The sequence below is a fragment of the Somniosus microcephalus genome, chromosome 15 (assembly GCF_052327205.1).
Source record: "Somniosus microcephalus isolate GS21.2 chromosome 15, FLI_Smic_1.0, whole genome shotgun sequence".
NCBI classification, from domain to species: Eukaryota; Metazoa; Chordata; class Chondrichthyes; order Squaliformes; family Somniosidae; genus Somniosus; species Somniosus microcephalus.
The window spans coordinates 124,088,424-124,109,096 of NC_141001.1; the positions used below are offsets into that span (position 1 = coordinate 124,088,424).

The 20,673-nt window shown below is 52.4% G+C and overlaps 1 protein-coding gene across 3 annotated transcripts in view; it reads left to right on the forward strand.

The window, feature by feature from the left end:
- The first annotated feature begins 308 nt into the window (after positions 1-308).
- LOC147107210 (ras association domain-containing protein 8-like) overlaps positions 309-20,673 on the forward strand; it is a 102,275-nt gene continuing 81,910 nt past the window's right edge. The window contains exon 1 of one of the 3 annotated variants that reach the window (XM_086008408.1): positions 309-569. The gene's annotated coding sequence lies outside the window, so the exon portion shown is untranslated. Of the gene's footprint in view, positions 570-13,901; positions 13,986-20,673 lie in introns of those variants that run through there. The other 2 variants (XM_086008409.1, XM_086008414.1) reach the window with 2 other exon arrangements.

Here is a 20,673-nt window from a genome sequence, read left to right on the forward strand (position 1 = left end):
AGAAAAACAACTACTTGTATTTATATAGTGCCTTTAATATAGTAAAACGTCCCAAACCGCTTCACAGGAGCGATCAGCAGACAAAATTTGACACCGAGTTACATGAGGAGTTATTAGGGCAGGTGACCAAAAGCTGGGTAGGTTTGAAGGAGGAGAGCGAGGCGGAGAGGAACATGCACAGGCGGCTGGGTTAGTGTGAGCAGCACTGCCCTACAATGACTCTGTTTACATCGAGTCTCCGAGGCTGGCAGCCGCCACAATGCTGCTCAGTGACTGGAACACCAGCGTCACATGGCTGCCACTTAGTCTGTTCAATGAAGTGGGGGCCGGGGGGTCTCCATTGGTTAACCTTCCTGGCTGAAAGCGGATAAAGTGTGTAACCATGACGACATGATGCAGCTCAGCACTTTGGGCTGGCAATTCTCGTGCGGCTCCCGCCAGGACCCGGCGGTGCGGAGAGTCCAAGCTGAATGCCAGCCGGCCAGGGTTTCCGTGCGAAGGCTGAGCGCGGGAGCGGGACACAGCGACGTGAAGGGCGGAGGAGCGACTCCGCACGGGCTCCAGGTACGGTAAGCAGCTCTTGGCATCCACCTGACACTGATTGATTGTGCTGGGACAGTCCAAGAGCTACTCCAGCCGCTGGGTCAATGAAAGAAAATGTCCAGGAGGATGCAGGTCGGGGCGGGGGGAGAAATATTGACCTGCTGCCGCAGGACGGCTCTTGCAATCGTTTATTTATAAAACTAAATGGAATTGCTCTGGGGTAAAAGGAAGAGGCACCTGTTGGAGTGGAGGCAAGGCTACGACAGTCGTTCTCACGTTAGTCTATTGTATCAGAAAGACCGGCCTTATTAACCCCTTCATTACACAGCAACCGTTCATTATTTCATTCCATCCAGTGCCAAATTTTCTTCCCTCCTCGTCTCTTTCACTGGGGAAAGGGTCCCACAGACACTGACTCTCACTGGGGTACGGGTTCCACACACACTGACTCTCACTGGGGTACGGGTTCCACACACACTGACTCTCACTGGGGTACGGGTTCCACAGACACTGACTCTCACTGGGGTACGGGTTCCACACACACTGACTCTCACTGGGGTACGGGTTCCACAGACACTGACTCTCACTGGGGTACGGGTCCCACACACACTGACTCTCACTGGGGTATGGGTTCCACAGGCACTGACTCTCACTGGGGTTCGGGTTCTACAGACACTGACTCTCACTGGGGTACGGGTTCCACAGACACTGACTCTCACTGGGGTAAAGTTCCACAGGCACTGACTCTCACTAGGGTACGGGTTCCACAGACACTGACTCTCACTGGGGTACAGTTCCACAGACACTGACTCTCACTGGGGTACAGTTCCACAGACACTGACTCTCACTGGGGTACAGTTCCATAGACACTGACTCTCACTGGGGTAAGGGTTCGTCAGACACAGACTCTCACTGGGGTACAGTTCCACAGGCAATGACTCTCACTGGGGTACATTTTCACAGACACTGACTCTCACTGGGGTGCAGTTCCACAGACACTGACTCTCATTGGGGTACAGGTTCCAAAGACACTGACTCTCATTGGGGTACAGGTTCCAAACACACTGACTCTCACTGCGGTATGGGTATCATAGACACTGATTATCACTGGGGTACAGTTCCAAAGTCACTGACTCTCACTGGGGTATGAGTTCCACACACACTGACTCTCACTGGGGTACAATTCCACAGACACTGACTCTCACTGGGGTACAGGTTCCAAGGACACTGACTCTCACTGGGGTATGGGTCCAAAGACACTGACTCTCACTGGGGTATGGGTATCATAGACACTGACTATCACTGGGGTATGGGTATCATAGTCACTGACTCTCACTGGGGTATGGGTATCATAGTCACTGACTCTCACTGGGGTATGGGTTCCACACACACTGACTCTCACTGGAGTACAGTTCCATAGACACTGACTCTCACTGGGGTGCAGTTCTACAGACACTAACTCTCACTGGGGTGCAGTTCCTCAGACACTGACTCTCACTGGGGTATGGGATCCACAGGCACTGGCTGTCACTGGAATATGGGTTCCACAGACACTGACTCTCACTTGGGTACAGTTCCAATGACACTGACTCTCACTGGGGTACAGTTTCACAGACACTGACTCTCACTGGGGTACAGTTCCACAGTCACTGACTCTCACTGGGGTACAGTTCCACAGACACTGACTCTCACTGGAATACAGTTCCACAGACACTGACTCTCACTGGGGTACAGTTCCACAGACACTGACTCTCACTGGGGTACAGTTCCACAGACACTGACTCTCACTGGGGTACAGTTCCACAGACACTGACTCTCACTGCGGTACGGGTTCCACAGACTCTGACTCTCACTGGGGCACAGTTCCAAAGACACTGACTCTCACTGGGGTACAGTTCCAGAGACACCGACTCTCACTGGGGTACAGTTCCACAGACACTGACTCTCACTGGGATATGGGTTCTACAGACACTGACTCTCACTGGGGTACAGTTCCACAGACACTGACTCTCACTGGGGTACAGTTCCACAGACACTGACTCTCACTGGGATATGGGTTCTACAGACACTGACTCTCACTGGGGTACAGTTCCACGGACACTGACTCTCACTGGGGTACAGTTCCACAGACACTGGCTCTCACTGGGGTACAGTTCCATAGAGACTGACTCTCACTGGGGTTCAGTTCCACAGACACTGACTCTCACTGGGGTACAGTTCCATAGAGACTGACTCTCACTGGGGTTCAGTTCCACAGACACTGACTCTCACTGGGGTACAGTTCCATAGAGACTGACTCTCACTGGGGTACAGTTCCACAGACACTGACTCTCACTGGGGTACAGTTCCACAGACACTGACTCTCACTGGGGTAGAGTTCCACAGACACTGACTCCCACAGCAGTACATTTCCACAGACACTGACGCTCACTGTGGTATGAGTTCCAAAGACACTGACTCTCACTGGGGTACGGGTATCATAGACACTGACTATCACTGGGGTACAGTTCCAAAGTCACTGACTCTCACTGGGGTATGGGTTCCACACACACTGACTCTCACTGGGGTACAATTCCACAGACACTGACTCTCACTGGGGTACAGGTTCCAAGGACACTGACTCTCACTGGGGTACGGGTCCAAAGTCATTGACTCTCACTGGGGTATGGGTATCATAGACACTGACTATCACTGGGGTACAGTTCCAAAGTCACTGACTCTCACTGGGGTATGGGTTCCACACACACTGACTCTCACTGGAATACAGTTCCAAAGACACTGACTCTCACTGGGGTGCAGTTCTACAGACACTAACTGTCACTGGGGTGCAGTTCCACATACACTGACTGTCACTGGGGTATGGGATCCACAGGCACTGGCTGTCACTGGGATATGGGTTCCACAGACACTGACTCTCACTTGGGTACAGTTCCAATGGCACTAACTCTCACAGGGGTATGGGTTCCACAAACACTGACTCTCACTGGGGCAAAGTTCCACAGACACTGACTCTCACTGGGGTACAGTTTCACAGACACTGACTCTTACTGGGGTACGGGTTCCACAGACACTGACTCTCACTGGGATACGGGTTCCACAGACACTGACTCTCACTGGGGTACATTTCCACAGACAATGGCTCTCACTGGGGTACGGGACCCACAGACACTGACACTCACTGGGGTACGTGTTCCATAGACACTGATTATAACTGGGGTACAGTTCCACAGTCACTCACACTCACTGGGGTACAGTTCCACAGTCACTGACTCTCACTAGGGTTCAGGTTCCAAAGACACTGACTCTCACTGGGGTACGGTTTCACAGACACTGACACTCACTGGGGTACAGTTCCTCAGACACTGACTCTCATTGGGGTACAGTTCCACAGACACTGACACTCACTGGGGTACAGTTCCTCAGACACTGACTCTCACTGGGGTACAGTTCCACAGATACTGACTCTCACTGGGGTACAGTTCCATAGACACTGACTCTCACTGGGGTACAGTTCCACAGACACTGACTCTCACTGCGATACTAGTTCCACAGACTCTGACTCTCACTGGGGTACAGTTCCACAGACACTGACTCTTACTGGGGTACAGTTCCACAGACACTGACTCTCACTGGGGTACAGTTCCACAGACACTGACTCTCACTGGGGTACAGTTCCACAGACACTGACTCTCACTGGGGTACAGTTCCACAGACACTGACTCTTACTGGGGTACAGGTTCCACAGACACTGACTCTCACTGGGGTACAGTTCCACGCACACTGACTCTCACTGGGGCACGGGAGCCACAGACACTGACTCTCACTAGGGGACAGGTCCACAGACACTGACTCTCACTGGGATACAGTTCCACAGACACTGACTCTCACAGTGGTATGGGTTCCAGAGACATTGACTCTCACTGGGGTACAGTTCCACAGACACTGACTGTCACTGGGGTACAGTTCCACAGACACTGACTCTCACTGGGTTATGGGTTCCACAGACACTTACTCTTACTGGGGTACAGTTCCACAGACACTGACTCTCACTGGGGTACGAGTTCCACAGACACTGACTCTAACTGGGGTACAGTTCCACAGACACTGACTCTCACTGGGGTACGAGTTCCACAGACACTGACTCTCACTGGGGTACAGTTCCACAGACACTGATTCTCACTGGGTTATGGGTTCCACAGACACTGACTCTCACTTGGGTACAGTTCCACAGACACTGACTCTCACTGGGGTACGAGTTCCACAGACACTGACTCTCACTGGGGTACAGTTCCACAGACACTGACTCTCAATGGGGTACAGTTCCACAGACAATGACTCTCACTGGGGTACAGTTCCACAGACACTGACTCTCACTGGGGTACAGTTCCACGCACACTGACTCTCACTGGGGCACGGGAGCCACAGACACTGACTCTCACTAGGGGACAGGTCCACAGACACTGACTCTCACTGGGGTACATTTCCACAGTCACTGAGTCTCACTGAAGTACATGTTCCACAGACACTGACACTCACTGGGGTATGGGTTCCAAACACACTGACTCTCACTGGGGTACGGGTTCCATTGACACTGGCTATCACTGGGGTACAGTTCCACAGACACTGACTCTCACTGGTGTACAGCTCCACAGACACTGACTCTCACTGGGGTACAGTTCCACAGACACTGACTCTCACTGGGGTACAGTTCCACAGACACTGACTCTCACTGGGGTACAGTTCCACAGACACTGACTCTCACTGGGGGACAGTTCCACAGGCACTGACACTCCCTGGGGTACAGTTCCACAGACACTGACTCTCATTGGGGTACAGTTCCACAGACACTTACTCTCACTGGGGTACAGTTCCACAGACACTGACTCTCACTGGGGTACAGTTCCACAGACACTGACTCTCACTGAGGTACAGTTCCACAGACACTGACTCTCACTGGGTGACAGTTCCACCGGCACTGACACTCACTGGGTTACAGTTCCACAGACACTGACTCTCACTGGGGTACAGTTGCACAGACACTGACTCTCACTGGGGTACAGTTCCACAGACACTGACTCTCACTGGGGTACAGTTCCACAGACACTGACTCTCACTGAGGTACACTTCCACAGACACTGACTCTCACTGGGGTATGGTTCCACAGACACTGACTCTCACTGGAGTACAGTTCCACAGACACTGACTCTCACTGGGGTACATTTCCACGGTCACTGAGTCTCACTGAGGTACAGGTTCCACAGGCACTGACTCTCACTGGGATATGGGTTCCACAGACAATGACTCGCACTGGGGTACAGTTCCACAGACACTGACACTCAATGGGGTATGGGTTCCAAGCACACTGACTCTCACTGGGGTACGGGTTCCATTGACACTGGCTACCACTGGGGTACAGTTCCACAGACACTGACTCTCACTGGGGTACAGTTCCACAGACACTGACTCTCACTGGGGTACAGTTCCACAGACACTGACTCTCACTGGGGGACAGTTCCACAGGCACTGACTCTCACTGGGGTACAGTTCCACAGACACTGACTCTCACTGGGGTACTGTTCCACAGACACTGACTCTCACTGGGGTACAGTTCCACAGACACTGACTCTCACTGGGGTACGGGTTCCACAGACACTGACTCTCACTGGGGTACAGTTCCACAGACACTGACTCTCACTGGGGTACAGTTCCACAGACACTGACTCTCACTGGGGTACAGTTCCACAGACACTGACTCTCACTGGGGTACAGTTCCACAGACACTGACTCTCACTGGGGGACAGTTCCACAGGCACTGACACTCACTGGGGTACAGTTCCACAGACACTGACTCTCACTGGGGTACGGGTTCCATAGACACTGACTCTCACTGGGGTACAGTTCCACAGACACTGACTCTCACTGGGGTACAGTTCCACAGACACTGACTCTCACTGGGGTACAGTTCCACAGACACTGACTCTCACTGGGGCACATTTCCACAGACACTGACTCTCACTGGGGTACAGTTCCACAGACACTGACTCTCACTGGGGTACAGTTCCACAGACACTGATGCTCACTGGGGTACAGTTCCACAGACACTGACTCTCACTGGGGTGCAGTTCCACAGACACTGACTCTGACTGGGGTACAGTTCCACAGACACTGACTCTCACTGGGGCACAGTTCCACAGACACTGACTCTCACTGGGGCACAGTTCCACAGACAATGACTCTCACTGGGGTACAGTTCCACAGACACTGACGCTCACTGGGGTACAGTTCCACAGACACTGACTCTCACTGGGGTACAGTTCCACAGACACTGACTCTCACTGGGGTACAGTTCCACAGACACTGACTCTCACTGAGGTACAGTTCCACAGACACTGACGCTCACTGGGGTACAGTTCCACAGACACTGACTCTCACTGGGGTACATTTCCACAGACACTGACTCTCACTGGGGTACAGTTCCACAGACACTGACGCTCACTGGGGTACAGTTCCACAGATACTGACTCTCACTGGGGTACTGATACCCTATCTGCTCTCTCTGATGAATGTAAAAGATCCCATGGCACTATTTGAAGAAGAGCAGGGGAGTTCTCCTGGTGTCCTGGTCAATATTTATACCTCAACCAACATCACTAAACCAGATGATCTGCTCATTATCACATTGCTGTTTGTGGGAGCTTGCTGTGTGCAAACTGGCTGCCGCGTTTCCTATAGTATAAAAGTGACCACACTTCAGAAGTACGTCATGGGCGGTGAAGTGCTTTGGGACGCCCTGAGGCTGTGAAGGGTGCTTCCTCACCGAGGGAGCAGACGAACACAGAATATAGAGCGCACAGGAATAGCCTGGAAAACCCTCGCTTCCCAAAAGAGATCAATTAAGGGATAAAACTTCCATCGTGATATCCTGCAGCTTCTCTGATTAAAAATACTATTTCCCGCTCTGCTCGCAGAGGAGTGCCGCAGTTAACCCTGATCTCCCCCAGTAAATGTCCAGCCCCTCTGTCGCTGTCTGTAAACAACGTGCAATCGCGTGTCTGTTATCTGCCTGAAGATAATTAGAGAGAAGCAACAGCACCCACTCCGTTCTGTTGGAGGTTAAATAGAGTTCAGCTCTTCTGGGATCACCCAAAGTGCGCAGCCTCCCACTTTCCAGGTTTTGATTCCCGATTTGACCAGCTTCTGAAAACGTCAACCTTCTTTTAAAAGGCAAAAATACAACTCACGGAATCCATGGAGCTATTTGCAGGGTCGCGGGAAGATGCTTTGTTCATGAACAGTCTGGGACTAATTGTCCGGGTGGCCTGGTGGAGAAATGCTTCACGTCGACGGTGAGGCCCCCAAAAATATCCACGGCGGGTTAAATCACGACCAGTTACACAGGGTGTAGGAAACGCGGCTGCCAATTTGCGCACAGCAAGCTCCCACAAACAGCAATGTGATAAAAACCAGATCATCTGTTTTAGTGATGTTGATTGAGGGATAAATATTGGCCAGGACACCGGGGAGAACTCCCCTGCTCTTCTTCGAATAGTGGCCGTGAGATCTTTTACGTCCACCTGAGAGAGCAGACAGGGCATTGGGTTAATGTCCCACCTGAAATACGGCACCTCCGACAGTACAACTCTCCCTCAGTACTGGCCCTCTGACAGTACAACTCTCCCTCAGTACTGGCCCTCTGACAGTACAACTCCCCCTCAGTACTGCCCCTCCGAAAGTGCAGCGCCCCCTCAGTACTGACCCTCCGACAGTGCAGCGCTCCTTCAGTACTGCCCGTCCGACAGTGCAGCGTTCCTTCAGTACTGCCCCTCCGACAGTGCGGCGCTCCTTCAGTACTGCCCCTCCGACAGTGCAGCGCTCCCTCTGTACTGCCCCTCCGACAGTGCAGCGCTCCCTCAGTACTGCCCCTCCGACAGTGCGGCGCTCCCTCAGTACTGCCCCTCCGACAGTGCAGCGCTCCCTCAGTACTGCCCCTCCGACAGTGCGGCGCTCTCTCAGTACTGCCCCTCCGACAGTGCAGCGCTCCCTCAGTACTGCCCCTCCGACAGTGCGGCGCTCCCTCAGTACTGCCCCTCCGACAGTGCAGCGCTCCCTCAGTACTGCCCCTCCAACAGTACGGCGCTCCCTCAGTACTGCCCCTCCGACAGTGCAGCGCTCCCTCAGTACTGCACTGGGAGTGTCAGCCTGAATTATATGCTCAAGTCTCTGGAGCGGTACTTATAGAGTCACAGAGTGTCATAACGGCACAGAAGGAGGCCATTCGGCCCATCGAGTCCATGCGGGCTCTCTGTAGAGCAATCCAGTCAGTCCCATTCCCCGCTCTATCACCATAGCCCTGCAATTTATTTCCCTCAAGTGCCTCTCCAGCCTCCCGTTGTATACATGAGTGTCTCCGCTTCCACCACTTCCATCGGCAGCGAGTTCCAGGTCCTCACCACTCGCTGCGTAAAAAAGTTTTTGCTCACATCCCCCCTGTATCTCTTGCCCAAAACCTTAAATCTGTGTCCCCTAGTCCTTGTACCATCAACTAGTGGGAACAGCCTTTCCCCGTGTAGCCTATCCAAACCCGTCATAATCTTGTACACCTCTATCAAATCACCCCTCAACCTCCTTTGCTCTAATGAAAACAAATCCAGCTTCTCCAACCTGTCCTTGTAGCTAAGATCCCCCATCCCCGGAACCATTCTGGTAAATCTCCTCTGCACCCTCTCAAGGGCCTTCACATCCTTCCTAAAGTGTGGTGACCAGAACTGGACGTAATACTCCAGTTGTGGCCTAACCAACGCTTTATAAAGGTTCAGCATAGCTTCTCTACTTTTGTACTCAATACCTCTATTTATGAAGCCCAAGATCCCATATGCTTTGCTAACCACTCTCTCAATATGTCCCGCCACCTTCAGGGACCTATGCACATTAACTCCCAGGTCCCTCTGTCCCTGCACACTCTTTAAAACTGTGCCATTAAGTGTATATTGCCTCTCCCTGTTCCTTCTGCCAAAATGCATCACCTCACACTTCTCTGTATTAAATTCCATCTGCCACTTGTCTGCCCATTCTGCTAGTCTTTCTATGTCCTGTTGCAGTCGATTGGTATCATCCTCACTGTTTGCCACACCCCCAAGTTTGGTGTCATTGGCAAATTTAGAAATTCTACTCTGTATTCCAATATCCAGGTCATTTATATCTAACAAAAAAAGCAGTGGCCCCAGCACTGACCCTTGGGGAACACCACTGTCTACCATCCTCCAGTCTGAAAAACAGCCATTTACCACAACTCGCTGTTTTCTGTCCTTAAGCCAATTCCTTATCCAAGCTGCCACTGACCCACCTATTCCATGAGCCTCACTTTTGTTAACCAGCCTTCTATGTGGTACTTTGTCAAACTTGAACCCACAACCTTCTGACTCAGAGGCGAAAGAACGACCTACGGAGCAAGCCTGTGCAAAGTGCTTTGGGATGTTCCTCCACGCTAGAGACCACATCTTGAGTATTGTGTGCAGTTTTGGTCACCTTATCTGAGGAAGGATGTTCTTGCCATGGAAGGAGTTCAGCGAAGATTCACCAGGCTGATACCTGGGATGGCAGGAATGACGTATGAGGAGAGATTGTGTCGATTGGGCTTGTACTTGCTGGAGTTTAGAAGAATGAGAGGGGATCTCATTGAAACTTATAAAATTCTAACAGGACTAGACAGACTAGATGCAGGAAGGATGTTCCCGATGGCAAGGGAGTCCAGAACCAGGGGTCACAGTCTAAGAAAACATAGAAAACATAGAGATAGGAACAGGAGTAGGCCATTCGGCCCTTCGAGCCTGCTCCGCCATTCAATGAGATCATGGCTGATCTTCGTCTGAGATCATAGCTGATCTTACCAGTTCAGTACCCCGTCCCCGCCTTTTCTCCGTAACCCTTAATCCCCTTAGCCTTCAGAAATATATCCAATTCTCTCTTGAAAATATTTATTGAATTAGCCTTCACAGCCCTCTGTGGCAGGGAATTCCACAGGCTCACCACTCTTTGAGTGAAGAAATTCTTCCTCATCTCTGTTTTAAATGATTTGCCCGCTATTTTTAGACTGTGGCCCCTGGTTCTGTGCTCCCCGGCCATTGGAAACATTCTCTCTGAATTCAGCCTGTCCAGGCCTGCCATAATTTTATATGTTTCGATGAGATCCCCTCTCAATCTTCTAAACTCCAGTGAGTACAAGCCCAAACTATTTAATCTCTCTTCGTAGGTCATTCCCGCCATTCCAGGTATCAGCCTGGTGAATCGCCGTTGCACTCTTTCCATGGCAAGAACATCCTTCCGCAGATGGGGTGACCAAAACTGTACACAATACTCCAGATGCGGTCTCACCAGCACCTTGTACAGCTGTAGTAAGGTATCCCTATTCCTATACTCGAACCCCCTTGATATGAAGGCCAACATACCATTTGCCTTCTTAATCGCCTGTTGCACCTGCATGCTCTCCTTCAGTGACTGGTGCACAAGAACACCCAGGTCCCTCTGCACTTCCCCATCTCCCAATCTATTGCCATTTAGATAATAATCTACCCTCCTGTTTTTACCCCCAAAGTGGATAACCTCGCATTTATCCACATTATAGTGCATCTGCCACGTATCCGCCCATTCCCCCAACCTGTCCAAATCGCACTGTAGCCTCCTGACATCCTCATCAGAGCCCACCCCTCCTCCTAGTTTAGTGTCGTCAGCGAATTTGGAAATATTGCATCCAATTCCCTGATCCAGATCATTTATATATATTGTGAACAGCTGGGGTCCCAGGACAGATCCTTGCGGCACCCCGCTGGTCACTGCCTGCCACTCCGAAAACGAGCCGTTTATTCCAACTCTCTGTTTTCTATCCGCCAGCCAGTTCTCTATCCACGTTAATACTTTGCCCCCAATCCCATGAGCCTTAATTTTGCATGATAATCTTTTGTGTGGATAAGGGGTAGGCCATTTAGGACAGAAATGAGGAGGAATTTCTTCACCCAGAGAGTGGTGAACCTGTGGAATTCTCTACCACAGAAGGCAGTGGAGGCCAATACATTAAATATATTCAAGAAGGAGTTGGATATATTTCTTAAGGCTAAAGGGATCAAGGGATATGGGGAGAAAGCAGGGACCGGGTACTGAATTTGGATGATCAGCCATGATCGCATTGAATGGCGGAGCAGGCTCGAGGGGCCGAATGGCCTACTCCTGCTCCTATCTTCTATGTTTCTATGTTAAACGGCTCTATCTCGATGCCCGTTCTTTAGGTTGGTTGACAATCTGGAGTTAACATGGGTTATTTTGCGGGATCTTTCATCATCTTTCCACCGATTCTCAACTCGTGTGGGGACTTTTCGTCCGACACACAGGCAGTGCTCCACCGCCTCCTGAGCATTCCATTTCAAACACCCTTTTCCAAAGTCGGGGTAGACTTGCCTCCGCCAATCCCGAAGGTGAATAAACGAGGAGGATAACCAGCAGCCGAGCCCTGCGCACTCCAGGGTGCCAGAGGTCCCACAGAACCCCCGCTGACCTCAGACACAATGCCTGCTCCTGGTTTATGTGTTGTGCAGGTTAGCAGCTTGGGGTTTCAGACAATGGCCCTCTCTGGCTGTTCACTGCTTTTCTCAAAGTGAGCATTGTTTAGGCGGACGATAAATAGCGTCAGGTGTCAGAGGGAGAGCTTTGAGTCATCGCCCATGTTTGGTAACAATGAAACGCTCTGAAGAGTCAGAGGAGCAAATCTGATTCCTTTTGTTGCTGGTTTTTGTGGCATTGTTTGAGATTGCACAAAGGATCGATTCAATTCATTATTTCCCGAGATGTGAGGGGACGCTGTCTCATGTCTCTGAGACTGAAAGGAATCATCCGAGCGCGACCTGTACACAGATGAAATGTGATGAGGGGGAATACATTGTAAAAATGTATTTGATATTTGAAGTTACCATAATAAATGGATTAACACTAGAATCCTGGCCTCTTGCTCAACCCCCGATTTCCATCGCTCCACCATTGGCGGCCGTGCCTTCAGCTGCCGGGGCCCTCAGCTCTGGAATTCCCTCCCTAAACCTCTCCGCCTCGCTCTCCTCCTTTAAGACGCTCCTTAAAACCTCCCTCTTTAGCCAAGCTTTTGGTCACCTGTCCTAATATCTCCTTATGTGGCTCGGTGTCAAATTTTGTTTGATAATCGCTCCAGTGAAGCGCCTTGGGACGATTCACGGTGTTAAAAGGCGCTGTGTAAATACAAGTTGTTGTTGGTACGATAGCAAAATACTGCGGATGCTGGAAATCCGAAATAACAACAGAAAATGCTGGAAAAACTCAGCAGGCCAGGCAACATCCGCGGAGAGAGAAATAGAGTCAACGTTTCGGGTCGAAACCCTTTGTCCTGACGAAGGGTTTCGACCTGAAACGTTGACTCTATTTCTCTCTCCGCGGATGTTGCCTGGCCTGCTTAGTTTTTCCAGCATTTTCTGTTGTTATTTAGTTGTTGTTGGTGTTGGGTAAACCGGATGTTGGAACCCAGACTGATTCCGGAACAAAGTGGAGTGAGGCTCCCTGCCGCTCACTCCCAATCACGGTCAGAGTCAAACTGCATTTACACGACTACAGCACCGGTGTGAAGCCAAACCCGCTCACATGAGCACTGCGGTTGTGTAAAGGCACACTTGTGACTATGAACACTCATGGGCAGTGCTTTCCCCACCCCCTGGTGTCTGATCTTGTTTCCATGGTGACAGGTCACGGACTGAATGTCCCCCCTCTCTTGTGTGCTTGTTAATCTGACTCTGGGTGATTCTCTGCGAGCTCTGCGTAATTTAATTTCTTTTAATTGGTGTTAAAGAGCAAAAAAAAATGTTCCTTTTAAATCGGAGTCTGCAGGTTGTTAGCCATCTCTTTAAACAGCGGCTGTCTAGTGAAGCACAGAGCAGGTGAATCACCAAAGAATTTCCAGAAGTAATCCTCGCTTCCCCTTTCAAAGTCACTAAATTAGTTTCTTTAGGATAACAAAAGTATTGTTGCTATTTTTGAAAGATGATCTCATGTGGAAGGACACCAGTTGTTCAGTGGGGGAGGTGCAGTTAGTTGCTGTAACTCCCGCCGACTTTAACGCTCTCGCCCCAACTCTGCTCCAAAGTGAAGATCCTTGTTACATAGTTCCCCCTCCCCCACAGTTTGGTTCCCTTTGCTCTTCTCCTGAAGGCACTGACCCGTCTCTGGGACCCTGCCCCCTGATTTCTTTTTGATCCATTCTCGGGATGTGGGCGTCGCATTTATTGCCCATCCCTAGTTGCGCTGAGAAGGTGCTGGTGGGCCCGCCTCCTGGGTTTGATACAACTGAGGGAGCCGGCTCGCTGGGCCACTTCCGAGGGCAGTTACAAATCAAGCACATTGCTGTGGGACTGGAGTCACATTACGGCCAAGAGCGGGTAAGGTTTCCTTCCCTCGAGGACATTAGTGAACCAGTTGGGTTTTTAGGACCATCCGACAGCTTTTTATTTCTAGATTTTAAAACTGAATTCAAATTCTCAAACTGCCCTGGTGGGATTTGCACCTCGTTCTCCGGATCATTAGTCCAGTAACGTGACCACTCCACCGCTGTACCCAGACCTCAATTAAACAGCTAGTGCTCCTGTCTGAGCTAAGGCGATCCTGTCAACAGGCCAACCATGGGAGGCATCAGAGCTGGAATCCTGACCCCACGCTCACACCCAGACCGGCTCACACCCACCGACTCACACCCACACCAACTCACACCCGCAACGACTCACACCCACACCGACTCACACCCACACCGACTCACACCCACACCGACTCACACCCACACCGACTCACACCCACCGACTCACACCCACACCGACTCACACCCACACCGACTCACACCCACACCGACTCACACCCACACCGACTCACACCCACACCGACTCACACCCACACCGACTCACACCCACACCGACTCACACCCAGACCGGCTCACATCCACACCGACTCACACCCACACCGACTCACACCCACACCCACACCGACTCACACCCACACCGACTCACACCCACCGACTCACACCCACACCGACTCACACCCACACCGACTCACACCCACACCGGCTCACACCCACACCGGCTCACACTCACACCCACACCGACACACACTCACACCAATTCACATCCACACCGACTCACACCCACACCGACTCACACCCACACCGACTCACACTCACACCCACACCGACACACACTCACACCAATTCACATCCACACCGACTCACAACCGACTCACACCCACACCGACTCACACCCACACCGACTCACACCCACACCAACTCACACTCACCTCACACCCACACCGACTCACACCCACACCGACTCACACTCACACCCACACCGACTCACACCCACACCGACTCACACCCACACCGACTCACACCCACACCGACTCACACCCACACCGACTCACACCCACACCGGCTCACACCCACACCGACTCACACCCACCGACTCACACCCACACCGACTCACACCCACCGACTCACACCCACACCGACTCACACCCACACCGACTCACACCCACACCGGCTCACACCCACACCGACTCACACTCACACCCACACCGACACACACTCACACCAATTCACATCCACACCGACTCACAACCGACTCACACCCACACCGACTCACACCCACACCGACTCACACCCACACCGACTCACACCCACACCGACTCACACTCACACCCACACCGACACACACCCACACCGACTCACACTCACACCCACACCGACACACACTCACACCAATTCACATCCACACCGACTCACACCCACACCGACTCACACCCACACCGACTCACACCCACACCGACTCACACCCACACCGACTCACACCCACACCGACTCACACCCACACCGACTCACACTCACACCGACTCACACTCACACCGACTCACACTCACACCCACACCGACTCACACCCACACCGACTCACACCCACACCGACTCACACCCACACCGACTCACACCCACACCGACTCACACTCACACCCACACCGACACACACTCACACCCACTCACATCCACACCCACTCACATCCACACCCACTCACATCCACACTGACTCACACTCACACCGACTCACACCCACACCCACTCACATCCACACTGACTCACACTCACACCGACTCACACCCACACCCACTCACACCCACACCGACTCACACCCACACCGGCTCACACCCACACCGGCTCACACCCACACCGACTCACACTCACACCGACTCACACCCACACCGACTCACACCCACACCGACACACCCACACCGACACACCCACACCGACTCACGCTCACCTCACACCCACACCGACTCACACCCACACCGACTCACACCCACACCGACTCACGCTCACCTCACACCCACACCGACTCACACTCACACCGACTCACACTCACACCAACTCACACTCACACCCACACCGACTCACAGCCACACCGACTCAAACTCACACTGACTCAGACCCACACCGACTCACACTCACACCGACTCACACTCACACCGACTCACACTCACACCGACTCACACTCACACCGACTCACACTCACACCGACTCAAACTCACACTGACTCAGACCCACACCGACTCACACTCACACCGACTCACACTCACACAGACTCACACCCACACTGACTCACACCCACACCGACTCACACTCACACTCACACCGACTCACACCCACACCGACTCACATCCACACCGAATCACACCCACACTGACTCACACTCACACCAACTCACACTCACACCGACTCACACTCACACCGGCTCACACCCACACCGACTCACACCCACACCGACGCACACCCACACCGACTCACGCTCACCTCACACCCACACCGACTCACACTCACACCGACTCACACTCACACCAACTCACACTCACACCCACACCGACTCACAGCCACACCGACTCAAACTCACACTGACTCAGACCCACACCGACTCACACTCACACCGACTCAGACCCACACCGACTCACACTCACACCGACTCACACTCACACCGACTCACACCCACACCGACTCAAACTCACACTGACTCAGACCCACACCGACTCACACTCACACCGACTCACACTCACACAGACTCACACCCACACTGACTCACACCCACACCGACTCACACTCACACTCACACCGACTCACACTCACACCGACTCAAACTCACACTGACTCAGACCCACACCGACTCACACTCACACCGACTCACACTCACACAGACTCACACCCACACTGACTCACACCCACACCGACTCACACTCACACCCACACCGACTCACACCCACACCGAATCACACCCACACCGACTCACACTCACACCGACTCACACTCACACCGACTCACACCCACACCGACTCACACTCACGCCGACTCACACCCACACCGACTCACACCCATACCGACTCACACTAACACCGACTCACACTAACACCGACTCACACCCACACCGACTCACACTCACACTGACTCACACTCACACCCACATCAACTCACACCCACACCGACTCACACCCACACGAACTCACACCCACACGAACTCACACCCGCACCGACTCACACCCGCACCGACTCACACCCACACCGACTCACACTCACACCGAATCAGGCTCACCTCACACCCACACCGACTCACACCCACACCGACTCACACCCACACCGACTCACACCCACACCGACTCACACCCACACCGAATCAGGCTCACCTTACACCCACACCGACTCACACTCACACCCACACCGTCTCACACCCACACTCACACCAACTCACACCCACACCATCTCACACGCATCTCATGCTCACCTCACACCAACTCACACCCACACCAACTCACACTCACACCAACTCACACCCACACCAACTCACACCCACACCAACTCACACCCACACCATCTCACACTCACACCAACTCACAGCCACACCAACTCACACTCACACCAACTCACACTCACACCAACTTACACCCACACACCATCTCACACCCACACCAACTCACACCCACACACCATCTCACACTCTCACCAACTCACACCCACGCCAACTCACACTCACACCATCTCACACCCACACCGACTCACACTCACACCGACTCACACCCACACCGACTCACACCCACACCGACTCACACCCACACCGACTCACACCCACACCGACTCACACCCACACCGACTCACACCCACACCGACTCACACCCACACCGACTCACACCCACACCGAATCAGGCTCACCTCACACCCACACCGACTCACACTCACACCCACACCGTCTCACACCCACACTCACACCAACTCACACCCACACCATCTCACACGCATCTCATGCTCACCTCACACCAACTCACACCCACACCAACTCACACTCACACCATCTCACACTCACAATCACACCAACTCACACCCACACCATCTCACACTCACGCCAACTCACACTCACACCAACTCACAGCCTCACCAACTCACACTCACACCAACTCACACTCACACCAACTTACACCCACACACCATCTCACACCCACACCAACTCACACCATCTCACACTCACACCAACTCACACTCACGCCAACTCACACTCACACCATCTCACACCCACACCAACTCACACTCACACCAACTCACACTCACACCAACTCACGCTCACCTCACACTCACACCAGCTGACACTCACACCATCTCACACCCACACCAACTCACACTCATCTCACACTCACACACCATCTCACACGCACACCATCTCACACTCACACTCAAACTATCTCACACTCACACCATCTCACACTCACACCAGCTCACTCTCACACCAGCTCACTCTCACACCAGCTCACTCTCACACCAGCTCACTCTCACACCAGCTCACTCTCACACCAACTCACACTCACACCATCTCACACTCACACACTATCTCACACTCACACACACACACACACACACACACACACACAGTTACTCACACACACCCCTCAATCAGGGAGATTTATAATTTGACCTTACATTTTCTCTGCTCCCTTAGCCCGGAGCTCTGAGGTCAGTTTTATCGCCCCTATGACTGCACGATCTGGAATCAGCTAACTGAGCTAGACCCTGGGTCGTAGCCTGGGCTGTGGAGGGCTCCATTTCACATGGGACATGAAACTTTCCAATATATTCATTTTTCGCCACTGCAAATGAAGTGTGTCCACAAGTTCCAGCTTGTGTCTGAAAGTACTTTGAAGGAACTGCCGTTAGAGTTAATGGTGCCGTAAGTTTGTTAGCCCCAAATTGCTGAGTATTCCAAGTGTTAATTTAATAACACGCAGCACGATTTCATGCTGGTGTGTTAGCGGTGGTTTTTATTAGATTTGCGCAGCGTGAGGTAGAGTTTACTGCTTGTCTGCTGACTTGGCTAATCTATGGCTGGCACGTTGTTTAATTAGTTTCTGTAATGTTTGTGTGCGGCTGTCGGGACTGCGACCTGTAGCGAGCACTGAAGGGATAAAAAGAGTCTTGCCAAGGATAGCCTCGAAAACGAGGAATGCACAGCCGGTGACAACCGAAGCTGTTTCTGTACCGAGAGAGATATGTGCCAACATCATCAGCTCCCAGCGGACTGACCTCACGCAGCTCACAAAACACGACGGAGCCACTTAAATCAGTCCCCAAGGAGGCTCATAGAATGATACAGTGCAGGAGGAGGCCATTCAGCCCATCGTGCCTGTGCCGGCTCTTTGAACGAGCTCTCCAATTAGTCCCACTCCCCCCTGCTCTTTCCCCACAGCCCTGTGAATTTTTCCCCTTCAAGTATTTATCCAATTCCCGTTTGAAAGTTATTATTGAATCTGCTTCCACCGCCCTTTCAGGCAGCGCGTTCCAGATCACAACAACTCGCTGTGTAAAAACAGAATGAAATGGAAACCTTCAGCTATAACTAGCGCCGGCCGGTCTGTCTCCGTGCCGCTCGAGACTGGCATGTCAGGGACCACCAGCTGTGGTGCGGGTCTCGCAAGGTATAATGCAGGTGTAGGGAAATGTTTAAAACTGATGCACCAGATCGGTGTGAACCCCTCGCCGTGCTGCGACCAGGATTGAGGCAAAGCAGATTGTGAGGGTGTGAAATCTTCCGACTGTGTCCACTTCAGCTGTGAAAAGACTTTCAGCAAACCAGTCACCATCCAACCATACCAATTTACAGCACAGAAGGAGGCCATTTGGCCCATCGTATCCATGCTGGCTCTCTGATAGAACTAGCCCTTCAGTCCCACTCCACAGCCCTTTCTCCATACACTTTAAAAATGCTCTTTTACAAATATTTATCCTCTTCCCTTTTAAAAGCTGTTGTTTCTGGTCGGTCGTTAACAAACCTCTGCATAAAATGAAATTCTCCTGACCTCTCCCTTTGTTTTTTGCTGATGATTTTAAGCTTATTCGATCTGGTGACTGATCATTGGATATAGTCCTTCCCAATTTACCTGATCAAAACCACATTTTGCCCTTGCGACCGGGGTTGTGTCTGGAGAATGACGGAGGGTGGGTCATTGATGAAGCAGCTGAAGGTTCCGCCCTGAGGAACTCCTGCAGCGCTGTCCTGGGGCTGAGATGATTGGTCTCCGACAACCACAACCATCTTCCTTTGCTTCCGACCTGACTCCAGCCAGGCGGTGGGGTACTGGTGGGGTACTGGTGGGGTAATGGTGGGGTATTTGTGGGGTATTGGTGGGGTATTCTCTTAGGCAGTCCCTCGGAACCGAGGATGACTTGCTTCCACACTAAAAATGAGTTCTCAGGTGACTGATGAGTCCAATGCGGGACCTACAGTCTCTGTCACAGGTGGGGCAGACGGTGGTTGAAGGGGCGGGTGGGTGGGGTGCTTGGGTTGACGTGCGCTCCTTGCGCTGCTTGCGCTTGGCTTCCGCTTGCTCCCGGCGAAGAGACTGGAGGTGTTCGGCGCCTTCCCGGATGCTTCTCCTCCACTTTGTGCGGCCTTGGGCCAGGGATTCCCAGGTGTCGGTGGGGATGTTACACTTTTTCAAGGAGGCTTTGAGGGTGTCCTTGAAGCGTTTCCTCTGCCCACCTGGGGCTCTCTTGCCGTGCCGGAGCTCCGA